Raw genomic sequence first — 24,300 nt, forward strand, 5'->3', positions numbered from 1 at the left:
ACAAAATAAACATAAGGACGAAACACGAATTTAAAAACTGGGACCTAAAATGCAGTTGTAAAGCCGATTTAGGTAAATGCAAGCACGTAATGGCTGTACTGAAGCATATTTTGATGTAAGTATTACACATAATGTCTTTTCTTCACATAATCGTTATTTCTATAATGCAGTTCTCCATCCGTTTCATTGCTATCCATCACGGATGTTCAACAAAAGTGGGGTAAAATCGCCATAAAAGTTGCCGAGGACATGTAAAAGGCTACCCGATTGTCCAATTTTTGCTGCAAAGCACAAAAAAAAGAAATAGAACCGAATGACATAACAACGCTCAACGAAACTGAGAAAGAAGAGATCCTGCGAATATTTCTGGAAGGTATCTTGTATTCAAAATTTTTATCTTGTGTTTTCGCACGTTATTTAGTTAGATTTTTTCTTTTTCATTATAGCTTTGCCTACATGCGGTCTCTCGTATGAAATAAGGGGCAAGCCACAAATTAGATGTGATTTGCAAGAAAGAGACCATAACCAAAATTTGCTCTACGAGGTACTTGATTCGTCTAAACTATTTGAGGAGGAATGTATCTTATCGTCTTCAGAGTCTCTGATCTCTGTTGAAGACCCAGACAGTAGTGGTTTGAAAAGCTTTTTGAGAAGAGCATTCGATCACGCCAACTTCTCATATATCGACACAGCTAATATGGACTTCATAGGGCCTTTGGAAGATGGTTTGTCTCTATATTACGAATTGCACCTGTGTGTCTCGCAATATGAAGCCCTACGAGTATGTCTGGATACAATCGAGCAAAATGCTTCGACGAAATGGAAACGCGAAAGAAGCCTTCGAATAACAGCTTCGAAAGCTTACGATTTATTTACATTCTATCCATATCATCCTGAACGAGCCAAAGATTGGAGAAAGAAAGTGTTAAATACAATATTGCCAAAGACAATATCAACGCCAGCTATTGAGCATGGATTACGATGTGAGTCACTTGCTTTAAAAGCTTATGAGCGTGATTACAAAAAAAAGGTCTCAAAGTGTGGATTAGTTATACCGCCGCACATGCCATGGCTTGGATGTTCCCCTGATGGATTGATACTTGAAGAGGAAAAACTCATAGAAGTTAAGTGTCCACTGTCAGGGAAGCATCTTGATATTGACAGTATTGACTAACAGCGGTAGAGTTTTAAAGAAAACCCACCGTTATTATGCACAAGTGCAACTAAGCATGTTGATTTTAAAATGTAAAACCACCGATTTTATTAATAATAATTTCACTAACAGCGGTAGAGTTTTAAAGAAAACCCACCGTTATTATGCACAAGTGCAACTAAGCATGTTGATTTTAAAATGTAAAACCACCGATTTTATTTTATATTCTGAAGCAGACGATTCTTGTTCTGTCCAAACTATAGCGTTTGATCATGAATTTGTTGCAACTGTGGTAGCAGTGTTGAGAGAAGTGTACTTCAATGTTTTTTTAAAGTATGTGCATTCTAGCTATTCTGATAATTAATATTAAATATACTTGTTGAAAAATGATCGAATCGGTTAATTGTTTTGGAAAGAATATCGAGAAAATTCCACAATTAAAGGGCCAGAGTTGTGTTAGTCATCTCAATTGATTTAAATCAATTCATGTGTAACGACAGAAAAAAAATTATTTAAGCAACATTTCTGACCTAACTTTAAGTGAAAATTTAAAACCTGTGATTAGACAAAATTGGGTTGCTTACATTTGTAATAGCACAAGCTATGAAGAATAAATCATCAAGAACGAGGAAGAAACGTGTATCAATCTTCTCTTGAAAAAAAAAACGAAACAGTTTTATACGTTGAATTGCTCGCTCAACATGGACTCTGGCTGCTGCTAAAGATATGTACTCCCTGGCATCCGCGTGGCTTCGTTATCAATAAGAAATCCTTTGTCCGTCATTATTGCTTCGCCCGGTAAAAACTTGTCCAGCAATCCTACCTCGATAACTACCTGTTTGTCGGAACACTTTCCTCCATAGCCTCGACTGACAAAGGAAACAGTCCCTCCTGGTGTTACAGCAATCAAAAACTTCACATTCTCATGACTTTTATAATGCGAATACGAATTTATTCGGCAGTGCAAGCAACTGGATTTTTAAATCGCAATTTCTGTGCAATCGAAAACAGCTGACACATCTTCATATTTTGGACGGAAGTAATGAGGCATGTTGGCTTTTATTTGGTTTTGACTAGGCCACGGTATCAGCGGCTCACAAATGACTCTTAGCCATTTTTTTTTTTTTTTATACTCGCTGATTTTCCGTCGGTCTAGTTCCGCCACTGTTGTGGCCAATCACCGACGCCCAGGGAGGCGACTCCACACCCAGGACCCTAACTCACGACCCGTTTATTAACGGACCGGCGCCAACGGCTTTACTTCCTCATGCGATGGAAGGCGTGATCCCAGAGATTTTTCGCCTCAGAAAATCTCCCGGTGTCGGCTAGGATTGAATCTAGACCAGTTGGGTTGGTTGTGAGTGACACCTATGTCAGCGGTGGGATTCGAACCCAGGCGTCGAGCGTGGTTGGCGGAGACGTTACCAACCACACTAGGCCCCCGCTCGCTCTAAGCCATCTAATCGTTCGATAAAATATGATAGAGACGGTCCTGTACGTCAGATTGAAAAGTGCACTCATGCAAGCAAATGACCAATTTGTTTTAATCTTAACAAACAAGATCAGTATGCACTCTTCCAATGTCACCGTGGAATGGGAACTTTTTTTACGGCATTTCAACGTTTCAACTGCTTTTTTTATGGCTTCCAACATAGCAAAAGAGCTCAAACCAGTCCAAGAGTTCAATTGAATCGAACAGGCATCTCACGACGTCGACCAAGGAACAATCTGTCCATCTCCATTGTGTCTACTTGCACACTTTTTTCTTTTTTTTCTTGAGAGGATAAGCTCTCATGTTAAATTTTCGTCGAAGAAATTTCACAGGCAGATTCAGCTTCGGCCCCAGCTTTCTGTGATGCGCGGTTCCTAGCACGGGTAGCGCGATCTTCCGCTAGTTTTTCTTTTCTTGGGTTTTGCGGCGGTAACGGTAGATTAATGTCTGGCACAGCGGACGGTTTCAGGATCATCCTTTCAGTACGGCGGTTGATATCTGTAGTTTGAATTGATAATTTTAACGTTAATTGACTTTTCGACATTATTTGATAGCGAGTTACATACCAGGATGTATGAAATTTTCGATACTAAAGTGAGAACTGCAAACTTTAGCACTGGGTGATGGTTCATATTTCACTCGTAGTTTTTGCATCCATAAATTCCAACGTGACCGATCTAACTTTTTCTGAGGCATTGAATGAAAGGAGATTCCCCGTCCATAACGCTGTTTACATCCTGGTACACAGCATACCGTTCGGCTACTCGATTGTTCAAATAGGCAATCTCTGCTGCAGCAGTTTTCATCAGCAGCGTTCATCTTCCAAATTATATTGCAAATACCTGCATATAACAGTATTTGAGAGAAACATCCTAAGTTTAGCTGACACATCACATTTATGTAATTTTCTCGAATTTTTCCATTTTTGAACTGAAAATCTTTCCAACGAAACGTCCTTACTTACCTCTCGGAAAGACAAACTCATTAAATCGCGAAATTTTCTTACAATGCTTATCGACCCGACCGTTAAAAGATAATTTAAATGCTGGTTTATATTAGGATTATTCCTAATTATCATTATTTCACTGAAGATTTTTCACGAAACACTCTTTTTCTAATCAAATTGCTTTGCGAGAATAAAAACCCATACGATTTCTGGGTTTGTTTATGTTTTTTCACTAATCGACCAAACTAATCTAGATGGCAGCATCGTACCGTGCACATAGCGAATTGGTCGTCGAAAACGGCCCAATCATTTCAACTAACCCGGAAACCACACCAAAATGTTTTTAGTCGATGTTTCAATGTCCAATAAAGTAAATATGGTGCGAAATTTGGTTATAACATCGCTTATTGTGGTCGATGATGTGGCTCTACAGAGCACGAATTTTGGTAATTTTAATTTTGACAGAAGACACTTGGACGCCATTACTGCAGTGCTGCCAACTTGCAAAAGGATGGTAAAAATTACCCTTTAATTGTTTGGTTCCATATGATCATTGTGTGAGAATAAAGCATGATAGCTTGAGTCATATAATATTTGGACGCAAAAAACGGATCTATATTGGAACCTTGATGATGACATAAAAATGTTGAATCTCGATCTTTTCTTCGAATACTTTTCATCGGATTCCAGACACTTTGTTGGATATCCTGAGTGGCCTTTTTGTTTCTTCATATCTCTTCCTTTGTCACATCCTAAGTCACCTTTCTACTCTTCTTCAACTTCTGGTTGACGCGAAGTTGTAGGCAGTTGGGTGGATCGAGTTCGCCCAAAGTTTTAGTTCCATTACGACGCTGCCTATCGTTAGTATATAGCTCACAGAATGTTGAATGTTGCACACGGCTGATAAGACCAACGTCAACGACATCAAGATTTCTTAACCTGGTTAAGTCGAATTTTCAAGCGGGTGCAAAAATTAATTTTCGGTTAGCGGCTTCCGGCTAGTATAACTTTTTTGAAACAAAATGAATCGTGACCAATTTTTCAGCACTGAGAAAAGAAACATTTCAAAACAAACTGCTGTCAAAACATTCTCAATCTGAAAGCTAAGAGCACTGCAATAGGATAAACTTTGCGTTCAGACGTCAAATAACTAAAGCTTTAAGTTGTGCTCGTGGATGGATAATCTTTTTAAATTGTTTTTAATAAAAATCATTCTGAACATCATCCGGTGATACTGTTAAATAATAAATAAATTTTTAATCAAATGATAGAGTAATCTTACATATGAAAAAAATGGTCCGTTCTATGTTAAAAATTATTACATCAATTACTCGAATTATACTTTTAGTTTAAATCAATATTGGTACAATGCTAGGAACAACCTCGCCACATGTATTATTTTTGATGTCCTTCTGGTTTTTCATGTCTCGCGTAGTATTTAAGTCTTTTGCTTGGTTTATTGCCGTAAATCTGCAAAGATCACTATTCCAGGACGCCCAGACTGGAGCAATTTACTCGATTGCTAACAATTGGAACGCAGGAATAATTAATGTGTACAGGTAAGTTCCACTAAGTTTAGACAACACTAGCCTCCAGTGGAAATGCCTTTGGACAAATTAAATATATAACATGAACTTCCGTCCAATCTGGAGGCAGAAGCCGTTGTAATGTAATAACAATTTCTGCAACAAAAATGCTGTTTTTTCGTATCTACACTGCAACTAAAGAAAAAAAAACGATACCGCGCCCACCACTTGCTGAGAGCGGTGGAGCTTTCTTTCGCCTATGACTGAGCGCTGCAAGCTTGAGCGAGATGGAGCAGATGATGGAGCAACAAAGAGCACAATAGCGACGCACATGTTGGGGCTTTCGATTCCCCCAGCAAAGCTGCTCTCGTTGCTTTGGGTAGGGGCCGCGAACAGAAAGAGACCACCGGTTGTGCCTCTTCGCTACCCCAGCTGGTGTCATGTGGTTTGACTGCGGGGCTTTGCGGAGATTGATGTTTATATTTGCATTTGCTTATGTGCTTTGATTCACATGTTCGAGGATACTGCGAAATTGAGCGGCTCTCATGTGTCGGTGAAAAGCATGTGCTCTGCAGTAGTGATCAGCGTGCACCATGTGGGTTGGATGCTCCACCCCTCTATGATTGGGTCAGACACTGTGATGCTTAGCTAAAGAAACTTTTAATTTTTTTTCCGAGCAAACTGAAAAACTTTAAAATTTAGTTGCATTGTTCAAAAACGTTGTTACGTAAATGCAAAACGGAAACTACTTTTTCTTCAGAACTTTTCTCCGTGTACAATGAAACTTGTTGCTGAGTTAGTTGTCTATTGGGATACTAGTCTGAGCCACGTTGCCATAGCATATGGTGTGCTCTTTCTCGTTTCTGCAAGCTTTCGAAAACGACTATGAAACGAGCTTTTTGCCTAGTGCGCATGTTTTGTTTTCACTCTGTGTATGTACAACAGCTCGGCAGTTTTGTTTTGGTTTTCCACCATCAAACCGTTCAGTCTTTGCAGGGAAGAAGAAGTTATCGAAGCACGTGCGACTATGCATGTTCATGTCCAGATACGAGATTTTTTGAGCTGTATATATTGCCCCCAAGAACGGGTAGAAATTCGTTTTTTTGCGAAAAAAACAAGCTTTTAAGATCTTTATACAGAATGTGAGAACAAGATCCTCCTTCCTTTCAGATTTTCTACATTTACATAGACGAGACACCCTAGCAAGCAAATGACTTGTATTCTATCCGTTACGCATCCTGCGCTCACTGATCATTGCAATAATATAACTTTGCAGCTTTTGGCGACTACGCAAAGTACAAGAAACTGCATCATTTTACGGTTTAGTTCTAGTCGGTGCGACGCTGAGATCAGACTGTTAACTGTGTAACTTTACTGTCGATGAGCACAATTTGTAATTATTGCAAACCATCAAGAGACTTAATTTCACATCGCATACGATTAAATTATGCGAGGATTTGATCGGCGGAGCGCGAACACGAAGTAACGAAAGAAAAGTGTTTTCTGTTTGGGAAATGACCTGGAACGAAATGCCGAATGATTCATTGACTTTCAACAGGTGCAAATGGGCCGCGGGTTTACCGTTTATGATGTGAGTGCCGGTCGACGTTCGGCATGCGGTTGTCTGTTACCTGTGTGTAGACGTATACGTTCGAAAAGTTTAAAGAGTTGCCCAAAAAGATAAATTATATTTACAATTCGCGCTGCACCAGTGATATAATGCGATACAGCCTGAAATGTATGTGTTAATAATTCATATGTTATAGTGGTTAGTGATGTCTAAGCTTGATGTATGACATTGATGGTGCAAGGTTTACTTCGTTGGTGTTTTTTGCTAATTGATTTGGCAGGAGTGTTTTGTTAAAACTAACGATGGGAGGTGGACTTATTGAGGTAATCATTATAAACGATTAAAATTACACAGGAACCAAGTTTTCATAAATTGATTACTGAAACAGCTGATCAAATAGATCAGTTTTGAGCCGCATACTGCTGTCGATGTTATAAACATCATGTCGTTTGGAACAATTCGCTTTCATTGATTTTTAGGAAGGTTTATAAATTATATTAGAAAGTAATAGATTGCAATTATTGAAACAAATTACCTATAAAACATGACTACATTTAGTACAGCATATTCAGTGAATATTGTTACAAATCAGCTTTTACCTCGATTCTATCAGTCGATTTCGTTTTTAATAATATGTCATTTCAGTTGGTTTCCCAATATCATATGAACAACAGACTGGCAAAACCTGGTAACTAACATAGAGGGCAATTTTCCGATTTTCCTTATTCCTCTCTTCGATCTTGGATCGAAAAACATGACTGGTATGCAAGGATTAGTATTGCTCTTCCAGTTTCAACTTTAGGAACGAATCTCTTTCTAAAGTACGAGGTCTATTTGGCCAGTTGTAGTCTGACAAATTTTTATCACGAGTTATTAGGACTTATTTCTTACTATTGAGAAAATTGATATGGAGAAAAATAAATCAAAAATCGTCTCATTATTATTCATTGTTCCATACTACCTTTGGGTTTAGTATGCTTCGAAATTTTATTTGTGTTTGATTTGATTGTCTATAGATTTCAGTGAAAATTTGTTAGTGAAATTCTATTTGAATTTTCACAGTATAGTATGCTTGGATCACGACACAAATTATAAAGCGATGATATAAGGCACTTCAGTTTAAGGGTAAAATTTTAGTTGACCAAAAACGAAAATGTTTATGTTCATACGACCCATTTCAGTTAAAAATACTACAAGGTATACAGCCCTAGGGTTGTATGAAATGGTGACGTGGGACTAAACACTGTAATTAGAGGATTTTTTGTTACAAAATATACAGAGTCTGCAGACAGAATCAATGTGTTTATTTTAGGCCTCCCCTGGAAATCAATTTTTGGAATATATTCATTAACACTCGAAGAAATATCACTTATATTTGGCGATATTATGCCTTTAGTATTTTTTTTTTTGCACAAAAATATGTATTTAACAAGGCACAAGCATATCGTGCTTGTTGAAGAAGCACCAAGAATTTCTCATAATGCGTCAAAGTCAGAATTATCTCTATATCCTCAAAAACCAAATTCAATAATGCTTACGTTATCATAATGAATGGTTTTGTCTTATTTAACTCTAACTAAATCAAATCTATAGTATGGATATTACTTTCAAAATATTATGGAAGCCCTTACAAAGGTTCATCAATTGGAAAACATAAGAAAATATTTTGAACAAAATTCCTAACAAGTTCCAGCAAAAAATCGTAGAAATCCACAATTACATTTTTATTTTTTGCTTGACAATTTTTTCATTTGCCTGCAACTACATTCGCTGTATTACGAAGACAGGAAATATACGTTTATTATGGTAAAGCTTAGAATAATAATATATCATCTAACAATTTTGAAATATAAAAAGAGATTCTGTACGAATCTTACTAAATAAACAAAAAAATCACAAGCATTCGCAGGTTCTTACTCTTCTATAAATGTATATATTTAGGAATTTACTCTTTCGATACTATCCGGTCACGATTATTTAGTGAATATCGAAGATAAAATTTAAAAAATATCCGTTGCAAAAATTTACAATTCTTGTTGAGTAATTCATGGCAATCATATTTATGAAATAAACTTTCAATCACCATCAACAGCAGCATTGTAGTTTTTCCTCAATTGCATACGAATAGAAATGAACGAACAAAAGTGTACCACTGCAATACGAATAGTACCGCTGCAGAACGAATAGAAGAGTACCAATGCAATCATAGACGACGAGAGACCTGCGGTTCTATACTCCACTGGTACTGTTGCTTTTACTGGCATGTTTTCTTTCAAGACATCAGTTTTTATTAGGTTCTACAGTACCTAACACGCAGGTTTAGAGATTGTTCAAGGATGGGTATTGTTTCAAACTTTTAGGAAAACTTTTACCTTCGAGACATCATATTAGTCTAAGCTCATGGAAGCAAAAATAAATTGACCTATTGGGACGGGGAGACTCTGTCAATTTTTATTTCGAAATTGATACAGGGAATATCACAGGGAACGGATGGTGTCCATTCACGTCGTCTGTGCTAGGAATGCTCGCATGTAATTGGTTCATTATTCGCGTAAATTTGTTATTGAAATTATTATCAATTTTACCGCTTAGCAATGAAATTAGAGTGATAATTAACACATTACAAAATTGTTATACATTTTATCTATCCAACAACATATTGGTTATTGTTATCCATCATGTGGTTATGCTGTTATTAGCGTTTGAAATCTGACGCAACATTTGCCCGTTTCATTTCCAATTTTACAGAATGCATCCCAGTATAGTAAACAAAGACGTGTCCCACGTCAAAAAAACTGTGCATAGAAATTAAGATAGGCAAACCAAAAGCGGTTTTATCACCATCTTTTATTACATATTATCATTACATTTATCTGCATCTAGAAATCGAGTATAATATTCTAGAACTCTTTTTTAAGGACTTTCACCTATTGAGATCCTCTAAATTCGCACGAAAAATAACACAAGTCCAAGAAATCTTTGAATTTTTTTAAGGTTTAATTTTAATATTTTCTAATTTTTAATTGGAATACTTTATTGTTACAAAGTTATGGATCGAAAACTACATCAGAATTACGTCGATACTATACAATTTAAAAAAAAAAACAGTTAAAGAAAAATATGCCCATTGCTATACGTTCCATATAGGACCTCTTGCCTAGTCTTGGCACGCAGATTTTTCGAAGTTTCGCTTTCCATGCTACAAAAGCGACAAGCGTCATCCTGCACTCGAGTAATGTTCTTTAAATGATACTTACTCGGGCAGTGCCCAGGTATTAGTTCTGTGTAGGTACAAAGAGCCCTCTTGTTAAGCTCTAAGAGCATTTTAGTAATTTTCGCCTTCGGCGTTTTTACCCTTTTTGACTGAGCCATTCTCTGACAGCCATCCAGTTGGCTGTCACCAGTTGTTCTTCCCAGTTCCATTTCTATTGTAAAATTCGAAATACCGCAAAATGTTTTGGACCAGCAAATTGTGAGTTGGAGCCTTGTTGGGCCAGTTAGTCAGCTGTTTCATTGACATCAATGCTGCAGTGCTCTGGAACTTTCAAACAGTTTTTGCCATACATAGAGCTTTTTAACTCGTAAAGACCCGGGACGGAACTTGTTTTTTGAAAATGCTCGTTCTCAGCACTGAAACGGTCGATTTGGGAAAACTTGGAATTTTATTCAAGGGGAATAGTAGCTCTAAGTTTTGGTAAAGGTGCCACCCCTCTGGACCCCTCCTCGTTTTTGTGAGACGCAAATATGTCTGTGTTTTTTTTTTCTTTTTTACAAACAGATTGAGCAAACACTGGGAATTTTCATACGTATCAATTGCTCCATGTATCAAATCATTTCAGGTGGATGAAATATGGTATGTAAGAGTTAATTTTGGAGTTTTCAAATTATTTCAGTACAAAATCACAAAACTACGTATTCTTATAAAAATTAAAACAACAAAACCGTTCTTCAAATTTTAAGCTCTACATTTTTGCGGTAAGGTCTCTTGGATCCATACGCGATGAAATATTTATTTTAGCATGCAAAAATTTTGAGAAAAACCAGTTTAAATTCCCCATAGTACGTATTTTCATGGAAACCTGATTTTCTCAGTCTGTCACGGTAGGTTTCAACTTAGCTCTTCAATTTTCAAGCTCTATATTTTTGGAGTAACGTCTTCTGAATCCAAAGATGGTGAAAGATTTATTCTAGTCACTCGATTCGCGCGAAGAGAATTTTTTTCGCACGCCGTGAACACGCATTAGTTCGGAGATGCGCGTGTGTTATTTCTCGAGTACACGGCGGGTGCACCGTGTAGATGAATGAAACCAAATGAGGAAACTAATAACCAACGCTGAGAATTTTTTTAATTAAACGTTTTTTTGGAGGGGAAGCCGTTTAAAACCGTTATGTGCTCGACAAAGAAGTACCTTTACGCGTCCAACGGAGTACCCGGGTTCTCACAAATTAAAATTCTTATAAGTTTTGCAGTTTTCCTCCTATGTCGATAGTTTTAGCACCAAAAGATTCAGGAGGTCATCTATATATTATCAAATAAGCGTTAGTGGTGTCCCGTAAGAACTTTCTTATTTCCGAAAATCTAGTTTCCCGGGAATATATTCCGAAAAAAAACCAAGCTGCGAATTTGCGTATCGTTGAAAAAAAGCAGGGATAAAAACTTTATAATATCTGCCTTACAGTGACGAACCCGCTATTCGACCAATTCAATAATCTGAAACAATAAATGCACTGAAGGAATTACAGCGTTAGAAACCCATCTTCGAGGGTCGCCTTATTCAAAATCGACGATACTGAGAGATTCTATTCGCGAAGAAAAAATGGAGCGATTCAACCGTTAGCCCAAATTTTAAATTTGACGATTCGCATTGTTTGATCAATGTTTATGTCCGGTTTAATTTTGGACCGAACTGTAACATAGTTGTCCGGGCTAGGTGACGGACTGGGTTAGGCCAAAATAAATTGAACTGAACATAAACATGAATCACAAGAAGCACACTTGCTGTTCAACAAGGAAGAAAACGCTCCAAAGGATTCAGAATAAAATTCTGAAAATGATTTTGAAGCGTCCTCCTTGGTTTGGTACACTCGAATTACATAGACTTACTGGTGTTGAACCATTAGAAGCTATGTCAAATAAAATTATTAACAATTTTCGACAAAAATCGTTGCAATCCTCAATTGCTACGATAAGCTCTCTTTATAGCCAATAAGTTAGCATTTAAGTTAGTTGTAAGTTTACTTTCCTTTCTTGACAAGTAGGTTTAAATCCGTACGAATGATAAGTCCTAATTGCGAAAGCAAACAAGTCCTAACAATTAAAATTACAGATTACTAACAGTGTTGAGAAGTCACCATTTGTGATTGGACACACATACTCATTATTCACTAATATTCATCATAAATACTTATGAAAAAAAAAGAACAAGAAGCACACTGCAGGAGGTTTAGATACTGTCTGAATATTGAATATTTGAAAAAACTAGTCTTGTGTGTTATTTTTTGTCAAGAAATCAAAAAGTGAACAATAAAAACTTCTGGAAAAACTGGTCAAATTTTGCAGCAAAACTTGTTTTGCATTGTTCTTATATAATCAAACATATAAAACTGTGATTGGTTCTCTCATTAAAATGACACATTTAAAAACACTGACATTTTCACTTCGGACATCCGAAACGGAAGTATGAGGATCGTCAGTTTCAACTTCGCCGCGAATCAAGCGGGCTCACCAAAAGATTGAGTAATTTAACTTTTTTGTCATATGAGTTCGACCGTTTTGATTGTTCGGATTTAAACTTGTTTTTTTTAATGAACTACACAGTACCAAAAAATGAAATTTACAACTAATACAAATGAAAGCACATAACGGTTTCTAGCACATAAAGTGAAAAACTTATATAATTTCACACCGTTAATAATGCACAATACAGAATCGTTTTAAACCATGCAAATTTGTACGTTAAGTGATATAAACTTAAAGCTTTGAATATAAATATGCAAGCAAATTAACAATATATTCATTTACATTGCATGTTAATATAATGCTACACGGAATATTACATGGTTTCTAATGCTCCATTAATGTGCATTTAAAGAAATGTAAATTTTTTTTACTGTGTACTACTGGAGACTATTCAATAATGCTTATTGGTCATATTTCAGATTTTTCATTTGGTTTTTTTACCTAGTATCAATCAAATATATGAGAAAAATGCGTGGTGGGGCAATGAAAACGCGTGGGGGGGCTAAGCCCTCCCTAGCCCCCCCGGTAGCTACGGGCCTGATATTCACTATTGTTCTAGTGGGTGAGCACCTAACAACGTGGACCATACGTGTTTATTCCTTCGTTACTCTCACTATATTTTTATTCATACCACCAAGTTGTCACACTGACCCGAGAATCCAAGAAAAGGACATCTTGAACAAAATAAAAGATGTGAGAACTGGCAAAAAAAAAGCTGCGATCGTTTGCAAAAGGCTGTAAAAAGCTGAAAAACTAGAGTGGCTGATTAAAGTTCAGTACCCATTTTTCAGATATACATTTATCGTCATACATCAGTTGCATTTGCGACCAACATGTTATGTCCAATGCGCTTTGGTCAGAAAATCTCTGGAGTCATTTTGCAACTGTCGGCTCGTCAGGCAGTAAAAATGCTTAGAATATTCATTTGAATGCTGGGAAAAATTACCTTAGCTTTAAAAATCAATCGCATTAGCCATGGCAATTATATGACGGACGCCTCGTGCCATCGTTCGCTTTGCGGAGCAAAACTTCGGTTTTAGGTGTAAAACTTCGGCTTTTTTTTGCTGAAGTGTAAACGATTCGTTTTTCCCGTGCAGAATGCATAGGAGTGAGCAGTTGCTTGTCAGGTGCAGCGTAAATGAATCGCGCGCGCGGAGTCCTTGAAATCCCCGATGAAGATCTAGATATCATGTTTTGGGAAGTGGTCGTACTCACGCTCCAACTGCGCGTAAAATTCATCCTTGTCGTCTTCGGTACTTCCGAGGTGAGGGCTGCGCTTTTTCTGACGTAGAACTACGTTTTTCTTTAGCCTACCACATAGGGATGCAAATAGGAAAACTATTAACGAAAAGGGGACGAAATATGTCCCTTTTTAAATGCTTATAAATCGGTTTGTTTTCAACCGATTTCCTTCATTTTTGCAGCAAATGTTTGGAAAATTATACACGCATCCACCCAATTGTAGAAAATTGTTGATTGATTATGCAAACTATTGTTCTATTGATAATTGTCAAGCCTTGTTCAAACGAAAATTACGTCCTCTGATTGGTCGTCATATGATTGCTTCCCAAGCACGGTCGACAGAATCATATTCCTTGCAATTGAAAACATGCTATTTGGCCTATATAAGAGCCTGTTTCAGCCGAAGCCGCTCATAATAGTTCTGGACAGCGACAAGTTGTCAACAGCAGTCGTCCTTCCTTAGCAGCAGCATTAGCCCTGTGGTTGGTCACCACGTCTCAGGAGCAGCGCGGTTCTTCTCAGCGTGTGTCGCCAGACTGCCATTATTCCCCCGTGTTAGGGTGGCATGAAGATCGTCATCACCGAATCCAATTTTGAACAGCAAAATGCCTTTTTTCAAGGCAAATAAACAAGTCATTGAAAGTTAATAATTTTTGACAACGTAAGCAAGCATTCTGTGCGGATTCTAGCAGTTACATCCGTCGCGGCCGTCTAATTTACAGAAGGTGAAATAGCTTCCACAGTACATATTGTCCGTGTATCTTAAATCCCCCACTGTTGGGGCAGCACAAAGGTTGCGATCAGCAACTGATTATGAACAGCAAAATGCCTTTTTTCAAGGCAAATAAACAAGTAATTGAAGGGTGAAAATTTCCTAGCATCAACACAAGCAAACATTCTTCGCGGGATCCTAGCAATCAAATTCTGTTGTAGTTTATTTAGTTAATACCCCCATTGTTGGGACAGTACAAAGGCTGCGATCAACATAACCGATTTTGAATAACAAACTGCCCTGTTAGAACGCATTCACAAAGGCAGTTAATTCGAATATGCAGAGCTAATATGAAGTCGATTCAATCAATAAGCATTAACAGAATTTCGTCGTCTCCCAGCTGCCAAGTTGCAACATGATGCAACACGCAACAACGAGCAAACGAAATCGCTTGATGTTACAAACCGCAATAAAATACGGGTTAAAACCGTTGCGTGTGTGAGAGCACCATCGGTGTTTATTCGCTGGAAACAAATATCGAATGCGAATTGTGGAGTAATTCGTCTAAAGAATATCAGAGAATAAGACAACTGAACTGAAAGGCGTGGCCTGTTACGTAGCACCCTTCGGCTATAAAAGAGTGTTTCTGGGAAAACTAGCTACATTCATTGGTCGGAAGGTGAGCTGGATGGACCGTCCACAACGTTGACAGCAATAGAAGCAGATACAGCACTCAGAAGAAAGAGCGGATTGCGCCTGTGGCTGCCTTCAAATTAAATAAATCACTTGCGCTGTGGTTGGTCACCATGTCTCAGTAGCAGCGCGGTTCTTCTCAGCGTGCCTCGCCAGACTGCCATCATTCCCCCACTGTTGGGGCAGCATAAAGACCGTCATCACCGAATCCAATTTTGAACAGCAAAATGCCTTTTTTCAAGGCAAATAAACAAGTCATTGAAAGTTAATAATTTTTGACAACGTAAGCAAGCATTCTGTGCGGATTCCAGCAGTTACATCTGTCGCGGCCGTCTAATTTACAGGAGGTGAAATAGCTTCCACAGTGCATGTTGTCCGTGTATCTTAACTCTCCCACTGTTGGGCCAGCACAAAGGTTGCGATCAGCAACCGATTTTGAACAGCAAAATGCCTTTTTGGCGTAGAACTATGTTTTACTTTAAAATACCACACAGGGATGCAAACTGATAAACTGGGACGAAATTTGTCCCTTTTCAAATGCTTATAGGTCGGTTGGTTTTCAACCGATTTTCTTCATTCTTGCAGCAATCGATAGGACACACGCATCTGCCCAAATGCAGAAAAATGCTGTTTGAATCTACGAACTATTGCACAATTGAAAATTGTCAAGCCTTGTTGAAATAAAAATAACGTCCTCTGATTGGTCGCTTGCTTGCTGTGGGTGTATGCTATGGTATCATGTGTGTATGATATGGTATGATGTGTGTATGGTATAATGATATGGTATGATGTGTGTGTGTCTATGATATGGTATGATTTGTGTGTGTGTGCTGTGTATGGTTGTTAACTCGGCACGATCTGCTAACTGCTGTATCCAGTTCACGAAATTCACAACCCTTCATTAGTAGACATTATAACTCATTACCCAAGTAAAAATATTGGTTTTATCAAAGTTTTATAGCGCTCAATACAGCCAAAAAAGCGCTATAAAACTTTGATAAAAACAGTTGTGTTACTAGAGTAATGAAACACTCAATCAATAGTGTACGTAGTTCTACGTCATTTATGCGGTCGTGTCTTGGATACAACCTCCTACTTTTTTTTGTAAGATTTGGACCACTGCGACCATTGTTTTGATCTTTTGAGGTATACCTCTTTTTTAATCTAGGTACTCGTGGCAGACATATCACTATTGATGGAAGTGATCGTCGTTGTCATATCGCACCCTTTCCCCAATTAGGCACTGAATTTCGCATGAAATGTATTACCTCATTAGGATTCGCAAATCAGACCACAAAAGGCTCCAAAGTTCCTTTTCCAAAGGCTCTTATTCTGCGATGTATTAGTGCTCTGCAGTGGCAGAGCAAATGTTCTGCGGTTTCACATTCGAACCCGCAGAGACGACAAATTTCGTCATCTGACTGACCAATTTGTTTCAGGTGATGCTTACTTGGACAGTGTCTTGTAAACAGTTCGGTAATTGTTCTTAGTCCCTTTCTATTCAAACTAAGCAATTGCTGGCTTTTCTTGACGCTTGGTTTTATAAAGCGTTTAGACTGGGATGTTTATGTTGAAGAAGGGCCAACATGTTTATGTTGAAGAACCGGCCCTTGATTCTCAACCTGCACATTCGAGGGCTGATTGGCCACCACCCAATCACACGTTTCCGCATCCTGCCCATCACTATAAAAGCTGTCCCCAGCTCATGTGTGTTGCCGCATCTCTGGTAGATGGCATGACCATCCCGGAACGTACGTACCATTTAGCCCTTCCAGTACACCTCCTGCAGCGCTACGACGTCGAACCTGCGGGATTTTAATAATTCGGAGAGCACTCGAGTGCTCCCTTGGAAATTGAGGGATCGGCAGTTCCACGTCCCGAGTTTCCAATCGTTAGTCCGTTTCCGTCGCATGGGTCTGTGCCGATTGTTCCAGTCCGAATTTCTTTGTTCCTGGTTCATTACCTGTGAGTGTTTTACGGTGGCGGCTTGTAAGGCCTGTGCACTAACCCCCTGTCTCGCCGGAGGACCATCGTGAACAACACTGTTTAGAGTCCTACGTTGGCACGAGGACGTTAATCGGCCGCCCTTAATCTGGAGTACAGACGCCGTTTTGAGCCGCTCCTAATATGGCGGACAGACGCTCGGAAACTCAGCCCTCCTTCCCTGTCAGTATACGACCAAGTTCCCACCGGGGTTGGTTACCCGATCTTCGCTTGGTTGCTCGTATCCCAGCTGGCACCGCGTGGAGGTTGGGATAGGAGTGGCTGAATAAGAGGCTAAGGACCACGTGTGGGGTCAAAGAATGGTTTATTTGGCAAAGTTTTAGAACGTGTAAAAATATGAAACTTTGCTGAACCAATAACATTTCTATCTCCATTGGGTACAGAGTTATAGAGTATTTTATATAAAAGTTACTTAAAAGTGAGTTTTTTTAACTTAATCTTCTTAAAATCATCAAAAAAACATACTAAAATATTTCATAACTTTGTAAGGAAAAGTCTTGGAGATGTATGGTCTTCAACAAAAACGTGTGTTTTGTGTACCCTAACAATTCCACGGAAAAATACTTTCGTGTAAAATGCAACTAACAAAAGTTAAGTACAAAAAAAAACTAACTTTTAAGCAAGTTCCATATAATATACTTTAGAACTTTGTATCGAACGAAGATAGGATTTTCATTTATTCAACAAAGTTTCCTATTTTTGAATCTTCTACAACTTTTCTGAATAAACTATTCCTCTATCTGTTAATATAATAAAGTTAGTTTTTCTATTTTTATTATAGTAAATTTTTTATAATTTTTGACAATTTACAATTATGCAGGCCATTCATACAAAAAATTCTTTCTAAGACACTATTAAGCTAGGACGACGGTGAAAGGCGCTATGGAATTCAGTTCTACTTTTTGCCTTACTGGACCACTGTGCACTGGTCAATTTCACCCCATGCCACGGTACGAAGCTTAATTCAAATGTACAGTTTCAATTTCAAAATCATTCAACATGAGCGTTACCAATCAGAATATTTAAAGAGTGAATGTTGTCAAACAATCGCTTTAGATCCGCTGACAATTTTCGGTTAACCCCAAATAATTTAATTCCCTTCTGTAAAACTTTGCTTAAGTCCGCTGAGTAACCGCTGGTGTTTGATTTCTAGAATACTTTTAAATCACCGATTTCAGCTCTTGCTACATTTCATTAGAAAGTGGAGTATCCAATACTTTCAGTTTGTCGAAGAGTGAACTGAGTGTTGGGCAGGTAATAAACGAGGCAAATATTTGCAATATTTGGTACTTGAGTTTTTAGGCAAAATATTTCTTCGGACTAACACATATGCTATACTTACATAATAGTAAGAATTTGCTAAAAAATTCTGTTTGCTCAAACGGTATAACAACTTCTTCGCTCATTTTTTATGAAATATATTTGCTTTGCCATTACACGATTCGAATTATTTAAAAAAAAAAAAAAAAAACTGCGTAACAAATCTAGTTTTCATTGGCATAACATTATTTCAATCGCTTTTGGAATTGTAGAGAGTAGGAACGTTGTTTGGTCACTCGGAAAATTTCTTCAAAAGACCGAGACAAACCGGAAGGAAATGATAGAATACTAAAAAATCCATTCAATACGATTCTAAATAAGTCAGTTTTAGAACATTTGAATGCCTTCGTAATTAACCCGCACAGATGATTTCTCATGGGAAATCGCGGCCACGACCCAAGTTACACTGACTGAGTTTCATTAAATTAACTATTTCTAGTCGCAAAATATCTACTTAATAGATTAATTATTTCTAGTTGCAAAACGGGTTTTAATTTTTTTATCAGTTTACAGGATTCAAAAAATTTCATCAATGAACAAAAAAAATTACTATTCGCTCAGTAGTGAACTAACTGGCAATGAACAACATTAGACGGCGCAAATATTTGCCAAATTTTTCGTTTATTGAATAAGACAACAAATATTTTTGACAAATAATTGAAACAAATAATTCGATTTTACACGGCAAGCAAATATTGATCGTCATTTAAGCAAATATTTGCTTCGTAAAATTTCTACTTTAAAGATGCGCGATGTAGGTTCCGTGTTTTGATAGAATAGTAAGTTTTACTGTATGGGAAACTATATAAAAACTTGCGATTTTTTTCGAGGAAGTCGGAAATCCCGGGATTCCGGGAATCAATATTTCTGTTCCCGGAATCCGGGATCCCGGCAAAAGGTAATCCCCGGAAAACCGTTCCCGGGATTGCAAATCCTAATATGTTAGATATGAACAGCCAAGAATTATGTGGCATAACTTTTTGATTGCAGAACCTAACAATTTTTAATTCACTTTTGATATGATGATTTACATCAGAACATTTCTGACTGAAGGACCTCGCAGGTTGTGGACAAATGCCCATATAAATTCTTTTTTTATGAAAGGACCATGGACATTCCACAACCACCCCCCCCTCCACCAAACTGTCCACGTGGTATGTGGATGGCCCCATAGCTAACTGCAGATTTATTTCCTCCAGCTGTTGTTAGTGGTTGTTCCTGGGGTGATAGTCTGGGGATCCTTTTCAGCTGCTCCTGCATCTTACGGTGTCCACTAGGTACTCGGTGGGGCGGTGTTTTCAGCTCCTGCTCATTGGCACTTAGTCAAGACAATAGCGCAGCTTATTCTGTCCGTCGAGCAAACATCACCTGTAGTATTCGCACTCACGGGCTCGTGGAACAACCTTAGCTGGTCTTACACAGAATGAGTGGAACAAACTTCGCTTCACGGGACACAAATTGAGATGCAAACTGCAAAAATAAAATGGTGAAATTATCACGCACTTAAACAAAACAAACACTACGTATGTGTCTCATCGTGGTCGAGGCTAAACTCCCGCGGTGACTGTCTCCGCTGCCGACCAAAATAAACCCGCTGAGACGCCGAAGTCAGCATTGAGCACAGCACTGTTTTCAGCCAGAGAAAAACCACGACCTACCTAACCCTAACAATTTTTCCATAAACATAACATCAAAATTGTCGAACCTGCTTAACGCGAATAAATCTTTCACAAACGAAAAAAAAAAAAAAATAACGAATTTTAACTAATTTGCGTGAACGATATTCAGCGCAAGTGGTGAGCAGTTGTCATGTTGGGTACACGCTCTTGCTGGAGTATCCAAAATCAGGGTGATATTTACTTGCACCCTTTCCTTGTAGCGGTACCAAGAATCAGGGAAATTCCCCCTCGATGCTAAAATTGAAACCGCACAGGTTAAAAATATATATTTCTGGAGTATTCGTAAGAGAAGAAGTACATGTACCTCAAGATCTAATTTTGCATCAAATCTTAAACTATCAATCTACCAGTGAGAATGTTATAATACACTGCAAAATATATTTTTAATACAAGGGAGCAAATATATATTATTTACAAAAGTATTCCATCTTAAGTATATTTTTGAAAAAATAATAGTGACACAATTGAATCTTTTTATTTTAATTAGTTTAATAATCCTGAAAATGCTGAAATTTGAAACGAACATTTTTGACTATAATTACACTTTGTAGGTATACTTTTTCGCCAGAAAACATATTTTTGCATTGGTATTTTGACCATTCTGACTTTTCAAAACGCCGCATATGTTCTTCTAAATTAAAACCTTCTAAATTTGTAAAAATTGTATCTCAATGCCTTTGATCGCTGTTTGTGTAGCCGAAAAGCGATTTATCAATCTGAATAAAAATGGAAGCTTTTTAGAGCGTAGAATAGCGAAAAAAATCCTTCAAACTAAAATTTCAACAAAATAGTTTTTTTTTAATTTCAACTTTCTCGAATTTGTTACAAGCTAGAGCAAACATTATTTTTCACATGGCCACTGCTGTTATATTGTTTCATTAACTGAGAAGTGCTGTTATTCTAACACTAACGAATTTCACTAAATCAAGAGCAAAGCGCGTGAGAAAAGAAGCTAGTTTTCCGTTTTGGAGACGCTTCTCAAAAGTACAGTGTTATAAAATTATTTTACGCAAACTATTGTGCGTATTTACTAAACCAACTAAAACTAGCGTCCCGAGCCGAACGTGCAAATTTTGCGCTAGATAACCGCTGCACTTGGGGTTCACGTTCCGTGCAACTGCTGCAACTTGCTTGTGGGGAGGAAGGTCGCCATCGCCGCCGCTGACACCTAAAGCTCTTAATGGGGTTCGCGGTAAATTCTTGCAGCTGGTTCCATTGCCATTTGGCCAGGCCGTGATTGCTATCACGGTTGACGGTAATTCCTCTAGAATCGTATGTGACGCTCCGGCCAGCAACAATTGCGGTTGATTGCCTATCCTGCTGATTATTGCTGTTTTGTGGTCGATTACCCGCAAATCGCGATATGCTATGCGCGTAGCACTGTGTGTAATAATCGTGTGTGGGTGACACTGTGAAAAAGTACAAATGTCTCTTTCAAGTTTCCTTCTATCGCTTTGAGTTAGTTTCAAATCTTCAATAAAAAACGTTATATTCGTTCGGGATAGATAACGGTGACAATAATTCAGATTGACAGCATGTTTTTACTGTGTACTATACGTAGGATGTTTCATCACCGTTGGCCGCCGCCGCAGCTTCAGGTATACTATGTTGCATTTTGTGTATGATTCTACGCGCGGAGATGTGCGGTTTGTTGGTCACATAGTATGTGATATCATTAAACCGTGCTTGGCAATTGATTATTGTAATTTTGTAATAAAATGTTGCCTTATTAATCTGTGTCACGTGCTCAAACGGCTATCAAGGTTGGTCGTGTGGTTGGACAGCCTAGAGGAATGTGTTGAATGCAGCGATAGTGACATGGTTTCATCTTGAATGCAGAATATCTCCCTGCGGTGTATCTCGAGAGAATCCTTGCAATTTGAACAAAATTGGGTTAATACAAATACCAATATATAGCAATTTTCGAAGCATTCATATTCGAACTTGGATTAAATGTTATCTTCAACCTTTCAGCGCTGTTTCGTACATCAGTTCGGATCGATCATTTCAGACTTAGTTGTTTGGTTTTGATAGAGAAATAATTCTATGATATGAGTTCATCATTGCTTTCTCTTATACAGCGTTGTCAGACTTGTTGTATAAACAAATCGAAGCATAAATGTTGAGAAATTGATTTTTTAATGATATTTCATTCAATAGCAATTAGCGGAAAAGCACTCATGAATTTATATGACGAACTAGGTTATACCAGAAAATCATAAGATACCATAACATTAAATTCAATTGAACCTCAATAAAAAATTATGTGCACCAGAGGTTTCAAATGCTCCAAATTCACATTGCCCCATAGGGCATTGCATTGCACGGTTAATCGGTCATTGGTTTTCCAGTGTACCAAAACAATCAACTCCCTGAAGGGGAACCGACTGCTGACAATCGTGCATCCAACACATTGCTCACAATAATGAGAGCCGCTTTTTTGTCGTTGCCCTTTGACGGTATGCCATCACTTCGCACACACACACCCACACGTAATAGAGGTAATGTTGACATTATCCGGTGGGTTGAACTGAAGGGTGCAATACAATAGTAAAACTTTTTCCAGGCACATTTTAGCCTAAGTCGGTTTTTCGTTACGGTCTATTGGCAAATTGGCCCCACTTAATGGTTCTAAATCAATTACGATTTCACCACATTCGTACAAAGTCGAAACCAAACTCACTCGATTCCACTGAATATTGCCACACATTCGTCAGTCAGGGGCGCTGGCTGTGGAACAACTGTCAACTGGGGAGCAGAAAGTTTTTGCGGGAAGGCAATATCGTTGGCTTACCAAAACCACCTAATTAGTGGTTCACTTTACAACCTGTGCGGTTGCGAAAGTTTCACGGTCCACCGGTCGTGCAGGATTGATGACAATATGAGTTGAATTGGGAATGAGCGAAGGCAATTAGAGAATCATGTGATATGACGATTTCGTTGAATCACTCCGGCAAGGCTTGGGTTGGGTATTTGTCCCATGTCAACTCTTGTTTTTCTTCTTCAACTCAAACAAACTCTTTTAATTATGCCTGCATGGAAATCGCTAGTGTTCTTTATTATCCCTCCATCCCGTACCGTGCTTACCCTTTGTGCAGACTTTGGTGTAATCCAAAAAATCCCGATTTTCATACTTTGGATACCGCTTTAATTTACATGCACGCATGCTTTCCGTTGTCATCTGCAGAGCTCCAAGCCAGATAAAGAACAAAGGGAAGCAGCGGCTTGACGTATTCGTTTTAATTAAGTTTATTAAAAACACGCCGCACTGCCATCCTCGGAATCGTTATTTACGCCGGAAGAAATCTTATGTAACTCTTCCGAGCTCAAGCTCCGAACATGGGGGATGGAAAAGTGTCAGTCAGGCAGGGTACAAAAAAAAAAAACTCTTTCCCACGTAGCATCCCCCGTGTACAAGCACCGTGATTACACGCGTGAGTGTGGTAGTGATTCAATTTAGCGTAGATTACTTGCGAAAGTACCGCAAACAACAGCAGAGCTTATTATGTTTGCTTGTCCTGATGCCGCGAGCAGTTTAATTTGGCAGTGCCCTCCTATGTTCATATAACTTCATTCAGAGGCTCGCGATGGTGTCCATAATACGGAAGAGCTTCGTCAGTTTAGACCACTGCAGCTGTGTGACCATGATTTGTTGTTAATCATCACTGATCATCATCAGTAATTATGTATTTTTTGCTGTATTTTAACCTAAAATTTTTCTGCAATGGCCATTGACCTTGGATATCAACATCGAATTATTGTGAATTTATCGGAAACTCTAGAGTGTCCGGGTACTTGTTTTAGCCATCTAAATCTACACTTATACAAACGGCTGCAGCATTTACTTTTTACTCATACTCAAGGCTGCGTTTGTGCCAGATTTGTTATTGCGAGCCAGGCTAAAACCTCAAAACCTGGCATATAGGGTAGGGAACGGCTTAAGCAAAAGCGCCTATTTTAATCAGTCGAAGAAAACAGGCCTAAAACTCCTGCATTTTTATCAATATCGACAATTTCAATGATGGAAACGAAAACTTTGATTGTCTAGCTGTCTTACGAATATAAAAAATACCGTTAATCACAAAGACATCTGTGAACAATTGCAATTGAAACAAATCGACCTATATTGCAGCCATTTAGAAGCCACTTCGGGGGCTGAAAAAAACGCCTGCAAAACAGATGTAAACTGCTTAAAATAGGTTCGGGGTGATTGAAATAGTGTC

General features: G+C 38.2%; 1 protein-coding gene and 1 long non-coding RNA gene across 3 annotated transcripts in view; one reads left to right on the forward strand and one right to left on the reverse strand.

The window, feature by feature from the left end:
- Window positions 1-3,063: 3,063 nt before the first annotated feature.
- LOC129726739 (uncharacterized) lies at window positions 3,064-3,754 on the reverse strand. The gene is made up of 3 exons (XR_008728401.1): window positions 3,610-3,754; window positions 3,212-3,487; window positions 3,064-3,143 (listed from the first exon to the last, which is right to left on the reverse strand). It is a non-coding gene; the product is annotated as an uncharacterized LOC129726739 (long non-coding RNA).
- A 2,678-nt stretch (window positions 3,755-6,432) lies between these two features.
- The window catches only part of LOC129733257 (LIM domain transcription factor LMO4.1), a 677,190-nt gene continuing 659,322 nt past the window's right edge, over window positions 6,433-24,300 (forward strand). For both annotated transcript variants that reach the window (XM_055694975.1, XM_055694980.1), the window contains exon 1: window positions 6,433-7,010. The gene's annotated coding sequence lies outside the window, so the exon portion shown is untranslated. The remainder of the gene's footprint in view (window positions 7,011-24,300) is intronic.

Source organism: Wyeomyia smithii, chromosome 3, assembly GCF_029784165.1.
Source record: "Wyeomyia smithii strain HCP4-BCI-WySm-NY-G18 chromosome 3, ASM2978416v1, whole genome shotgun sequence".
NCBI classification, from domain to species: Eukaryota; Metazoa; Arthropoda; class Insecta; order Diptera; family Culicidae; genus Wyeomyia; species Wyeomyia smithii.